Here is a 12,657-nt window from a genome sequence, read left to right as displayed (position 1 = left end):
TATTGCCCCTATCTGATTGGAAGTCAAAATCCGTGTAACCTTCAGGGAGCAAATTATCTGCTTGATAAACCAGCATATAATCTCTAGTCCTTCTCAGGTACTTTAATATATGCTTAACAGTAGTCCAATGTCCCTATCCAGGGTTATTTTTGATATCTGCTAACCATGCCCACAGCAAAGTAGATATCCGGTCTCGTGCATAGCATACATTAGACTTCCGATAGCCGAAGCATAAGGAACTGCCTTCATGTCCTCTATCTCCTTTGATGTCTTCGGAGACATCTCTTTAGGTAAAGTTACTCCATGTCTAAAAGGTAGAAAACCTTACTTGGAGTCTTGCATGCTAAAACGAGATAGGATCGTATTGATATATGAAGCTTGGGATAATCATAATTGTTGGTGCAATTTCAAGTAGGTCAAGGTTGACCTAGTTGACCAAGCGTAAACTTTGGTCATGGTTTCGATGTTTGACAATACAGAAAGACAGTTAGACATGGACGATGCATGTGCAGTTGTCATCCACCGACGGATTGATAGGCTTCGTCCACCTTACGGACACCCCGAGGAGTACAAGAAGTCATCTCCGAACCTCGTTACATCGCTGCGTCTAAGATTTGATCTTCTCGTTCTCGTTTCTATTATTGTATTTCCGCTGCACTAACCTGATTTGTAGAAAGAAACGAACGATTTGGGACGGCTATTCACACCCCCCCTCTCTAGCCGAGTACATCAATCCTAACAATAATATTCTTTTCTTGCGATCCCTTATTACTTTGATACCAAGAATATGTGCATTCTCCCAAGTCCTTCATATCGAATTATTTGGACAACCATACCCTTACTTCCGACAACACTTTGATATTGTTTCAACTACCAAATATGTCATCTATGTATAGTACAAGAAATACCACCACATTTTCATCACACTTCTTGTATACACAAGACTCATCCGGACACTGAATAAATCCATAGGTCTGGATTACTTCATTAAACCGGATGTTCCAAGACCTTGAAGCTTTGCTTCAGTCCATAAATAGATCGATTAAGCTTACATACTAGATGCTCTTTGCCCTTCGCAATGAACCCCTCTGGTTGCTTCATATAGATACTTTCTTCAAGACTTTCATTAAGGAAAGCTGTCTTGACATCCATTTGCCAAATCTCATAATCCATATGAGCAGCAATAGATAAAAGAATCCGGATAGACTTAAGCATGACTACCGGTGAAAAAGTTTCCTTTTTCAATAAGCCTTGCTTTGAAAGTTTCCACCTTCCCGTCTATCCCTCTTTTCCTATTGTAGACCTATTTACACTCAATGGTTTTACACCATTTGGTGATTCTACAAGCTCCCGGACTTTATTAGAATACGTAGATTCTATTTCAGTATTCATTACTCTTTGCCAAGATGCTGCATCTTTATCTTGGAGCGCTTCGTCATATGTCTGGGGATCAAGTTCATGTTCACCAGGGATCAATTCCAAAGACTCTCTCAAAATATGAATCTTTCTGGTTACCTAACAACCCTCCCACTACGACGAGATACTGTTTGTAATTGTGCATTATTTGTGACACGTGTTGTAGTTTCTTGTGGTATCTTATCTTGTACTATTGGTACTAGATTAGACGTGTCCTTTATTATTTTCTTAAGAACAAATTTACTTATGGGCATGTGATTCATTACATAGTCCTCTTCTAAAAATTGAGCATTGGTGCTAACAATGACCTTATGATTTTTAGGACTATAAACCTCCTTTCGTTTCTCTAGGATAACCCATAAACAAGTGAACTCTTGTTCTTAATTCCAACTTATCAGTGTCCCCCTTCAGCACATGTGCTGGACTACCCCAAATCTGAATATGCTTTAGACTAGTCTTACACCCATTCTACAATTCTATGGGAGTATAGGGTTCTGATTTAGAAGGTACTATGTTCACTTCCGTTTCCAGAGTATACCCTCAAAACAAATTTGGTAATTCTAAATAACTCATCATCGATCTAATTATTTCCATAAGAGTCCTATACCTTCTTTCTGCCACACTATTCTGTTGGGGTGTACCAGGTGTAGTCAGTTGGGATTTAATCCTGACTTCTGATAAGTGTCTCCTAAACTCTCCTAAGAGGTACTCGCCACTACGATCTCACCGCAGTGTCTTGATATTTTTACCTTGACGTTTCTTCACATCAGCCCTGTACTCTTTGAACTTATCAAAGTACTTAGAATTGCGGCGTATAAAGTAAATGTACCCGTATCTCGAATAGTTGTCTATAAAAGAGACGAAATATTCGAAACCACCTCTTGCCTGGATAGTCATAGGTCCTCACAAATCAGAATGAACCAATTCCAACACATCTTTGGCTATATACCCCTTAGACTTAAAAGGTCTCTCGGTCATTTTTCCTTCCAAGCAAGACTCGCAAGTTGGAAAGTTTTCCACCACCAATGAACCCAAAAGTTCATCGGCTATTATCTTTTGAATTCTACTCAAGTTAATATGACCTAGCCTTAGATGCCAAAGATATGATTGGTTCATTTCCAAAGGTTGTTTTTTTATTAGAGTTAGAAGATGTGTTATTAATTTCCATTTGTTGCATCGTGGAATTTATTTGATTTATATAAATTGCCAACCAACGTACTAGAACAGATAACTTTCCTCTTTTTCTTGATAACAACTTTGTTATCAAAAGAGACAGAATATCAAGTTCTTTGAATAGTTTAAAGACTGAAATCTAGTTTTTTCTAAACTTGGTATGTAAAGACAATTTCTCAAAATCCATATTTTATTCCTATCAGAGAATAAATATCTCCCACTGCAACAACTACTATATTTGCAGTAATGTCCATGTAGACGGTGATTTCTCCTTCATATAGTTGTCGGGTTTCCTGGAACCCTACAATGAATTGCAGACATGATCAGTGGTTCCCGTATCTACACACCAGGTACTGGTAGATAACACCACCTAACATGTTTCAACAACTAAGAAAACACCTTTATTGTTCTCAGTTCTGAGAGGGCAGTCAACCTTAGTGTCCAAGTTTTGTTTCCAATTATTATTGGGACTACTAAGTCTATTCTATAGTATAATAGCTAGGGAATTGACAAACATTTGAAATCCTAAGAATCCCAAAAATATTTGGTCAAAACCAACACCTCAAAATCCCAGTGATTTATCCATTAATTTTATTATCTTATCAACCTAACTTTATAACAAATAAAATTAATAGTTGGTCTTTCTTTGATCAAATATTTGGTCAAAACTTTGAATATAAAATAATATTGATTCCTCAAAACAATATCATTTAAATTCACCAACACCTCAAACACCGTGAATTTTGCATGCCACGATAGTGTGAGCATATACAAATTCAAACATTTGTAAGAGGAGGGTTTTACTCATTAATTATCTTGTCAATCTCTCTTTATGACAAATAAAATTATCTCAAACATCGTGAATTTTGTATGCCACGATAGTATGGACGTATACAAATCCAAATATTTGTAAGAGGGATTTTACCCATTAATTTTATTATCTTGTCAACCTGACAAATAAAATTACCTCAAACATTGTGAATTTTGTATACCACTATAATGTGGACGTATACAAAATCATACATTTGTAAGAGGGGGTTTTAATTTTATTATCTTATCAACCTTTCTTTATAACAAATTAATAGTTGGTTTTCCTTCGGTCACACAAATAATAGCAGTGACTCCGATGATGAGGATACTATTAAATGCGCCTAAGTGTATACCATTACTTGATACTTAGTCCATTAAATAAGATTATGCCCCTTCCGATGGGGAAGATCACACGCTCCTAATCAATTTCCTATAACCATCCATAAAGGAAGTTTGATCTAGTGATCTGCAAACAAAATCATCCGATGGGGAGGGAGGCACTCAGAGCCAACACGCAAGTTTGTCGCATCACTTACAAACCAGTAATGGAGACCGTGGAATTTATCTACTAATCCCTCTCCCACTTAGTTATTCAAGGTGAGAAATTTTAACCTAGCAAGTACACATCAAATGCACACACACATCACAGTAAATAAAAGCAATAAATATGGAAATTAATTTTCCAACTATTATGGCTTCTTCCATCACTGTCCTTCGTGTGCTGCTAGCCCTAGGGTTCATGCCGTCGGGTCCATCGAGCTTCCTTTTCCGCAGCGCTTCTGGTCCTCCAATAGCACCATGCCTCGCAAGGATACGATCCGTGACAGAAATAGAATTTTAAATATATCGATCCTATATTCCACAAGGGAATGTACATAAAGTCTAGATCGAACAAAAAAGTAAAATCCTAAGGCTAATACAAATCCTACTGTATTTAATAAATACAATCATGCACACATATAAAATGTCCTTAACATGCCCAAGGGTCCAATCTCACACAATCACATTAAGTCATAATAGTTGGAGCCTGCAACCACAGAGTTAGCATATTCTACTATTAGCTTGCCTAAAATATGTATGACATGTGCATAATTAAACTAAAAACCAAACACACAGAGGCAAACCCTAGCTCCGATACCAATTGTTGGTTGGTCCTAGGAATATCGTACCGGTTCCCCTGTACAAAAATTTTGTACAAGTTTTGAACCTTTCTTAACAAGCTATTGTGTTCTTTAGAAATTAAATTTGGAATCACAAATGGAACTTAACATTATTGATTCCAAATTCAACTTATCTGTTCTTAGAGGTTTAGACTTGGATTTCATTAACATTATAGATCCAAATCCACCTATGTTACAAATTCAATTAGATATTTATTTCGAAAATCGGCTCCCAGGTCAAACATGGCAAGACACTTGACCTTCTTGGGTATGGGAACATTCACCACTGCCTCGACAAAGCCTCTTAACGAAATTCAATATTTAATTTCCTTATATAACTCTAGGTTTAACAAAAAAAAAACAATCGAATCACAAGATCGAAAAATAAAAGAAACACAAATTCGAAACAAATCTGAACATCTAGAATCTCTAGCCTCTTGTGTTTGGAATTCATACAAAGAAAAACTAGTATGATGTGGAAAATAATTACTAGTTATACCTTTCTTTGTATACAACAACATCATGATCTTCTACCGTATTCCTCTTCTTATCTCGGACGTCGTGTGGACGACGATCTTCCAAGACGAGAACCACCCAAGCCCTTCTTCTTCCTTCTTCCAAGTTTCGGCCAAGCAAATTTCTCCAAGAGATAGCAAGTCTCGGCCACCACCACCAAGCTCCAAGGGATGCTAGAAACAAAGCCTTCTTTTCCTCCTTCTTCTCCTAGCAAGATCCGACCACCTTCCAAGCTCCAAGAGATGATGAGGTTCGGCCAAGGAGAAGAAAGAAAAAGGAAAAGGGAGAATAAGAGGGCCGACCACACCAAGGAAGAGAGGAGAGGAATAGAAGAGAGTTCTTTTTGTGAAGGCACCCCCTCCCTCTCTTTTATAATCCTTGGTCTTGGCAAATAAGGAAAGTTTTAATAAAAACTTCCTTATTTTCTTTGCCATGAAAAGGAAAATTTAATTGATAAAAAACAATTTTCTTTTCTTTTATTAAAGTGGCCGGCCACCTCTAATTCTCCAAGCAAGGAAAGTTTTAATCACAAGAATTAAAACTTCCTAATTTGTTTCCAAAAATTTTTAAAATAAAAATTTCTCTATTAATTTTTCCCTTCATGGTTGGTTATAAAAGGAAATTTTATAAATTAAAATCTCTCTATTAAAACATGTGGATGATTTTCAAAAAGGAAAGTTATCTTTAAAATGAAAATTTTCCTCTCAATTTACAAATAAGGAAAGATATCAAATCTTTTCTTAATCTTTTATAGAAACTATAATAGGAAAGATTTAATTTTAAAACTCTCTTTTAAAATCATGAACATGGTTTCATAAAAGGAAAGTTTTATCAAAAATTAAAATCTTCCTTTCAATCTACAAATAAGGAAAGATATCAAATCTTTTGTAGAAACTATAAAAGGAAAGATTTAATTTTAAAACTCTCTTTTAAAATCATGAGGATAGTTTCATAAAAAGAAAGTTTTATCAAAAATTAAAATCTTCCTTTTAACTACAAATAAGGAAAGATATCAAACCTTTCACTTAATCTTTTGTAGAAAGCTATAAAAGGAAAGATTTAAATTTTAAACTCTCTTTTAAAACCATGATATCCACATAAGAAAGATTTAAAAAATAAAATCCTTTTTGATTTAATGTGGCCGGCCACACCAAGCTTGGATTCAAGCTAGGGCTGGCCACACAACTTGGCTCATCCTATTTGCTTGGCCGACCCAAGCTTGGGTTCCAAGCTTGCTTGGCCGGCCACCTTAGGATGGGTATAAAGGTGGGTATATGTGGGTATAATACTTTATTAATAAGAGGCTACGATAGGGACCGAGAGGAGGAATTGGTTTTGATCTCCCGATGAAATTAAGCTTCCCGTGTTCGCCCCGAACACCCAACTTAATGTAACACCCTACCCTCCTCGCTACTAGTCTGTGAGGGCGGAGCGCTACTGGACTACTAACTTTACTTAACTATCCTTGTTCACATGTTGATAGAAATTCTTAAAACTCTCGGAGAACTCAAAACATACAATTAACTAGCAGCAGAAGACTAAATGACTCATCTAATACATTCTTAATAAATGACAATCTTAATAAATTCTTATGCTAGGTCCCAAGGCTTCTATAGTCCAGGCATCACACATCCATCTGCACCTCCTTGTCGCCTTCCTTTGCTATAACTTTTCCTTCTCCTGTATCTACAGTAAGAGGAAATGCAAACTATAAGCAAAATGCTTAGTAAGCGCTATCTAACTCACAAAATCTCGATATGTATGTACATATATCTATAACATGATTTAACTGATTACTTACTGAAGACTACTCAAGCTCATCTAATAATAAAGGAATCAAACAGGCTGAAATGCTAAACATGTAAAGCTACTCATGCTCAGAAAATAGCAAAGAACAGTAAGCTAATCTAAATAACTTGCTAGCATAAAAGAAAACTCAACTTGCTGCTTTTAAAACAAAATGAAACTTATTTCATTTGTTCTAAACTTATTTTTTTATTTCACTTGTTTAAAAACTTCTTCTTTAATACTTTTATACTTATGTAAAACTTACTTTACTTGTTCAAAAACTTATACTTATAATACTTCAAAATAATAATCAACTTTCTTCTTGGGCCCGACAACTGTACTTGCTTTTACTTTTGTAACGACCCGACCCATTTGGCTGTCCATTTGGCGACCCTCGGGTCGTCGACCGTCGACCGTCGGCCGTGCCGTTGCTACTAGGTTATCTAAACCTAGGGACGACTATGGGAGCCCAACCCAAGGACAACTGAGAGTCCAGTACAATGTCACTGATAAAAGTAAAATACTTGTTATCTTTTAATACTTCTAATATATAATGCCTCAATATTTTAACAAGCACCTTGTGTGCCAAAAATCCCTAAAGTCTTGACTTTGGGATATACTTAAGGCTTTGGCCTTTTTCTTTCTTTTCTTTATCTTTCTTATATTTGTTAATACCTCTAATAAAAGAATGCTTCTTTAAAAACAGAAATATTTAAACAAATTCTAACTTTGAAATGCATAAATAAAAATCTGCATACTATGCTAATCAAAATTCTGCATACTATTCTAATCAAGATTCTGCATTCTATGCTGCACTATTTCTGCATACTATGCAAACATAAAATTTGTACTATAAGCTTAATTAAAATCTGCACTATAAGCCTACATAAAAATCTGCACTATAAGCTTAATTAAAATCACTATAGGCTTAATTAAAAATCTGCACTATAAGTGCTTAATTAAAATCTGCAATATAAGCTCTACATAAAAATCTGCATTATAAGCTTAATTAAAATCTGCACTATAGGCTTAATTAAAAATCTGCACTATAAGCGCTTAATTAAAATCTGCAATATAAGCTCTACATAAAAATCTGCATTATAAGCTTAATTAAAATCTGCACTATAGGCTTAATTAAAAATCTGCACTATAAGCGCTTCTTATGCTTCGAATTCAAGAAGAACAAAGGTCCGAAACTACTCCTACTGCAGGTGAGAAGCACTTACCTTGATTCTTGGACTCACAACCGAACAAAAATGGCTTCTAGGACCTTGGCCGACCGCCGGAGATTATGCCCTAACCCCCTTTCGTTTTCTGCCCGAGCTCCGCCATCGTACGCAGAAGAGAAGGAGAGAATGGTTTAAGTCACGGGAAAACAGAGCATCAACTTATCCATTTTTATAACTTAATATTTCTGTTAACTCCTTAAATAAATTCGCTACCTTTTCTAAACAGACAAATCCAACATCAACTTATCCCTTTTATAATATTCTGTTAACTATCTTAAATAAATTCGCTACCTTTTCTAAACAGACAAATCCAAGATCAACTTATCCCTTTTATAATCCAATATTCTGTTAACTATCTTAAATAAATTCGCTACCTTTTCTAAATAGAAAAATCTGTTTGCCCACCTGGTCAGCCGGGTTTTGACCGAGTCAAAGGTCGTGGGTTCAATTCTCGGCTTGGACATTTTTTTGTCGAAACTTCCTTCGTTTAGTAAAAATACCAAACGACCTCCAAAAATTACATAAAAATACTCTAAAAATCTCTAGAATATTTCTAAAATATTTCTAAATATTTTTAAGAATTTTTAGAACTCCTAATGAGGAAAATTGGATCGTTACACTTAATTTCATCAATAATAATTCATTCCACTAAAGAATTATTATTGAACTACCGCACCAATCCCAAATTATATTTTGGGCTCCTTCTTATCATGAGTGTGTTAATCTCCCTGTGTTTAAGGTGTCGGATGTCCACTAATTAATTAAGTTACTGACAACTCACTTTAATTAATATCTTAGTCCAATAGTAGTACTACTCAACCTTATTGTCGTGTCGAACCAAGTCCACCTGCAGGGTTTAACATGACAATATTTATGAGCTCCTCTTGGGGACATTATTAACCTAGATTAGTAGGACACAGTTTCCTTCTATAATTAACAACATACACTATAAGTAATATCATTTCCCAACTTATCGGGCCTATTGATTTATCGAGCTAAATCTCACCCTTTGATAAGTCAAAGAAATAAATACTAAATATATGTGCTTGTTATTATATTAGGATTAGGAGCACACACTTCCATAATAACTAAAGTCTTGTTCTTTTATTAAGTCAGTATAAAAATAACTTACCTTAAATGGTCCTGCTCAATACACTCAAAGCGTACTAGTGTAATTTATCAGTTAAGATAAACTAATACCTAATTACACTACGACTATTCCAATGGTTTGTTCCTTTCCATCTCAGTCATGAGTTACTGTTTATAATTTATAAGGAATTGATAACATGATCTTCTGTATGTGACACCACACACCATGTTATGTATAATATAAATTAATCGAACAACTACACTTAACTTATAAATGTAGATATTTGACCAATATGATTCTTATTTCTAAGTAAATGTTTATACAAAAAGCTAGGCTTTTAGTATATATTCCAACAACTTGACCCAAACTAGATTATAGCCATGCAAGAAGAGCTAGCCCAATTTGAGAGAAACACAGTCTGAGACTTAATACCACCACCTAAAAATAAAAAGATAATAGAAATAAAATGGGTATTCAGAAGCAAACTAAGTGAAACTGGGGGAATTATTAGAAATAAGGCTAGACTAGTTGCTAAGGGATTTAGTCAAGTAGAGGGACTTGACTTTGATGAAACATATGCCCCAGTAGCCAGACTTGAGTCCATTAGGATGTTACTTAACTATGAAACCCATAAAGGATTTAAACTTTATCAAATGGATGTTAAATCTACATTCTTAAATGGATTAATCAATGAATAAGTTTATGTAGGTCACCCACCTGGGGTCACCCGAACTCAATTTTGACCTTCTTCTCGAGTAGCTTTCCTCCCCGGCTTCTTGTCCCTCGGACCGTCGCGTGCATCCTTCTCGTCCACCGGTGTACTCTTCCATAGCACCTCGTCCCTTATACACACCAAGCCTGTCGACTCTCCCCGTGCCGTTCTTCTTGCTAGCTGCGTCTTTCGCTCGACTTCCTGTGCTTCTAAGCTCTTGCACACTTATACACAGGGATCAAAACATAACAGGACCTAACATAACTTGGTTGATCACACCAAAAGCAACCTTGGGGTTCCAACATCAACCCCAATTTCTTTCACATGGAATATGGAATGAGACTAACACTAGCTCTAAGATCACAAAAGGCTTTATCAATAATTGTACCTTTTATTTTGTATGGTATCGAAAAACTACCTGGATCTTGGAATTTAGGAGGTAAGACATTTAGAAGAAATCCACTAACTTCCTCAGTTAAAGTAACTATCTCAAACCCTTCCTTCTTCCTTTTGTTTGAAATTATATCCTTCATAAACTTGACAAATTTAGGCATCTGGTGCAGAGCATCCAACAATGGTATATCAATGCAGATTTCTTTGATCTTTTCTAGAAATTTCTCAAACTCTACATCCTTCTGTGCTCTGAGCAATCTTTGAGGAAATGGAACTGTTTGAATTTTAGTTGCAGGTGAGAGCTTTCCAACCTCAATGGTAATCTCCTCTTCTTTTCCTGCTCTGGGATGAAAGAGGAAGTAGATGGATCTTTATTATAATTAATTCCATCCTCGACTATAGCGGTCACTTGGGGAATACCCAAGGTCTGTCCGCTTCTTAGCTCAATTGCCTTGCAGTGCTCCACTGGATTCAATTCAGGTTTATCAAGAAAATTTCCTTGTACTCTTGAGGAAGAAGAACTAGCTATTTGAGCGACTTAGTTTTCAAGCATTGATGTGCTTATTTTGGTTGTCTATTCTTGTATTTATCTACTTTTCCAAGTTGTTCAACTAAATGTTCATTTGCTTGATATCTGACTTCATCTCATTTTTGTTAGCCAATATCTCTTCAAATAGCTTTTCAAAATGACTTGGTTGTGGATTAGACTGTTGCCCTGATTGTTGCCCAAAGTCTTGACTGTTCTTGTATGAGAAGTTAGGATGATTTTTCCATCCTTGGTTGTAAGTGTTGGAGTAAGGATTGTTGTGCCTCTGATTATAGTTACCAATAGCATCACACTATTCCACCTGAGATACTTGCATATTGATAGCTCCAAAGGGACAAGGATCTTTTACATGATCTGAGGCTCCACACACTTCACAAGATATAGAAATTGCATTTACAGGGCGTGAATTTAAATTCTCAAATTGCTTAGATAGTAAATCAAGATTTACAGTAATTAAGTCTAAGGCATCCACGCTATATTTTCCCGTTATCTTGATTGCTCCTGAGCTCCTTTCTGAGGCCCATTGGCGGTGAATCTGAACCACACTCTCAATGATATCTTCGGTTTCATCAAGTCCCTTGTTCATTAGTGCAGAGCCTACGGCAGAATCCAAGGAAACCTTTGTCTGATAATTAATACCATTGTAGAAGGTGTGAATCACGAGCCACTTTTCCAATTCGTGATGTGGGCAGTCTCTCAGCACTCCCTTAAACCTATCCCAAGATTCATAGAGAGATTCAGAATCTGTTTGCTTGAAACTTATAATTAGATTTCTAAGATGTGCTGTCTTGCTTGGTGGAAAAAAATTATCCAAAAAAACTTGCTCACACTGGGCCTAAGAAGTGATACTATTTGGAGGCAAGGAATTTAGACAAGTCTTTGCTCTGTCTCTCAAAGAAAACCCAAACAATAATAATCTGATGGCTTCTGGAGGAACCCCATTGATGTTGTAACGCCCGAAAATTCTCAAAACTATTTTAGGAATATTCTATGATTTTTCTGAAATTATTAGATATTTTTCTGGAATTTTTGGAGTATCGGAAGTAACAAAAATAAATAGAAAAGTAAAATGGTTTAAGCGGGAATCGAACCCGGGACCTCTCGGGTCCTCTAAACCTTTAGTTAGCCTTAGTAACCGGTGAACCCAGCAAGGCCGTGCTGAAAGAGAAGGTAAACATTTATATTTATATTTGAGTTGGGCCTAGTTACCCACTTAATATAAATTAAAAACTTAAGTTGGTTTGGGTTAATTTTAGTTGGTTCGGCAACATCTCTTTCTCAAAAACCCTCACCGCCGAACACCCTCTCCTTCTCCTCTTCCTTCTCTCGGCGCCCAAACAAGCCAAAGCCAACCCTAGGGTTCCCTCCCTAGGGCCCTAAGAGCACCTTCCGGCAGCGATTCCAACACAAGAACGTTCCCCTCCGCGAGAAGAACGGGTTGGAGCGAGGAGATTATCGAAAGGATCGTCTCTGCTGGAATTCTAGCGAATAGAGTTGTAAGAAAATTAGCGTACGAGGTAAGAAACCCCTCACCTGCAGTATAAGTAGCTCTCGTGTGTTTTCTTTTATGTATTAGATTAGTTTAATGGAATTTTGTCAGCATATAGTGTGTATTTTAACTCTTCTCACAGATTTAGGGGATTAGTGAGCATCTCTAGATGGGCCGAGCACGTGTATCCTCTGTAGATAGGGGTTTAGACGCTGCTGGATGCCTAGAGGTGGTCTCCTCGATCAAGAGGAGAGTTAGAGAGCGCCAAATGCTCGACAAAATGCCTAGCACCGCCCTATGATACAGTGGGCATTTAGTTAAATACCATAGAACA

The 12,657-nt window shown here is 36.3% G+C and overlaps 1 non-coding gene across 1 annotated transcript; it reads left to right on the top strand.

Annotated features, from left to right (window-relative positions):
• The first annotated feature begins 11,508 nt into the window (after window positions 1–11,508).
• Window positions 11,509–11,614, top strand: LOC122022058. The gene has a single exon (XR_006122805.1). It is a non-coding gene; the product is annotated as a small nucleolar RNA R71 (small nucleolar RNA).
• Window positions 11,615–12,657: the final 1,043 nt, after the last annotated feature.

The sequence above is a fragment of the Zingiber officinale genome, chromosome 9A (assembly GCF_018446385.1).
Source record: "Zingiber officinale cultivar Zhangliang chromosome 9A, Zo_v1.1, whole genome shotgun sequence".
Taxonomy (NCBI): Eukaryota; Viridiplantae; Streptophyta; class Magnoliopsida; order Zingiberales; family Zingiberaceae; genus Zingiber; species Zingiber officinale.
Note: the sequence above shows the minus strand (reverse complement) of the source record. Positions and strands in the feature narration are given on the sequence as shown.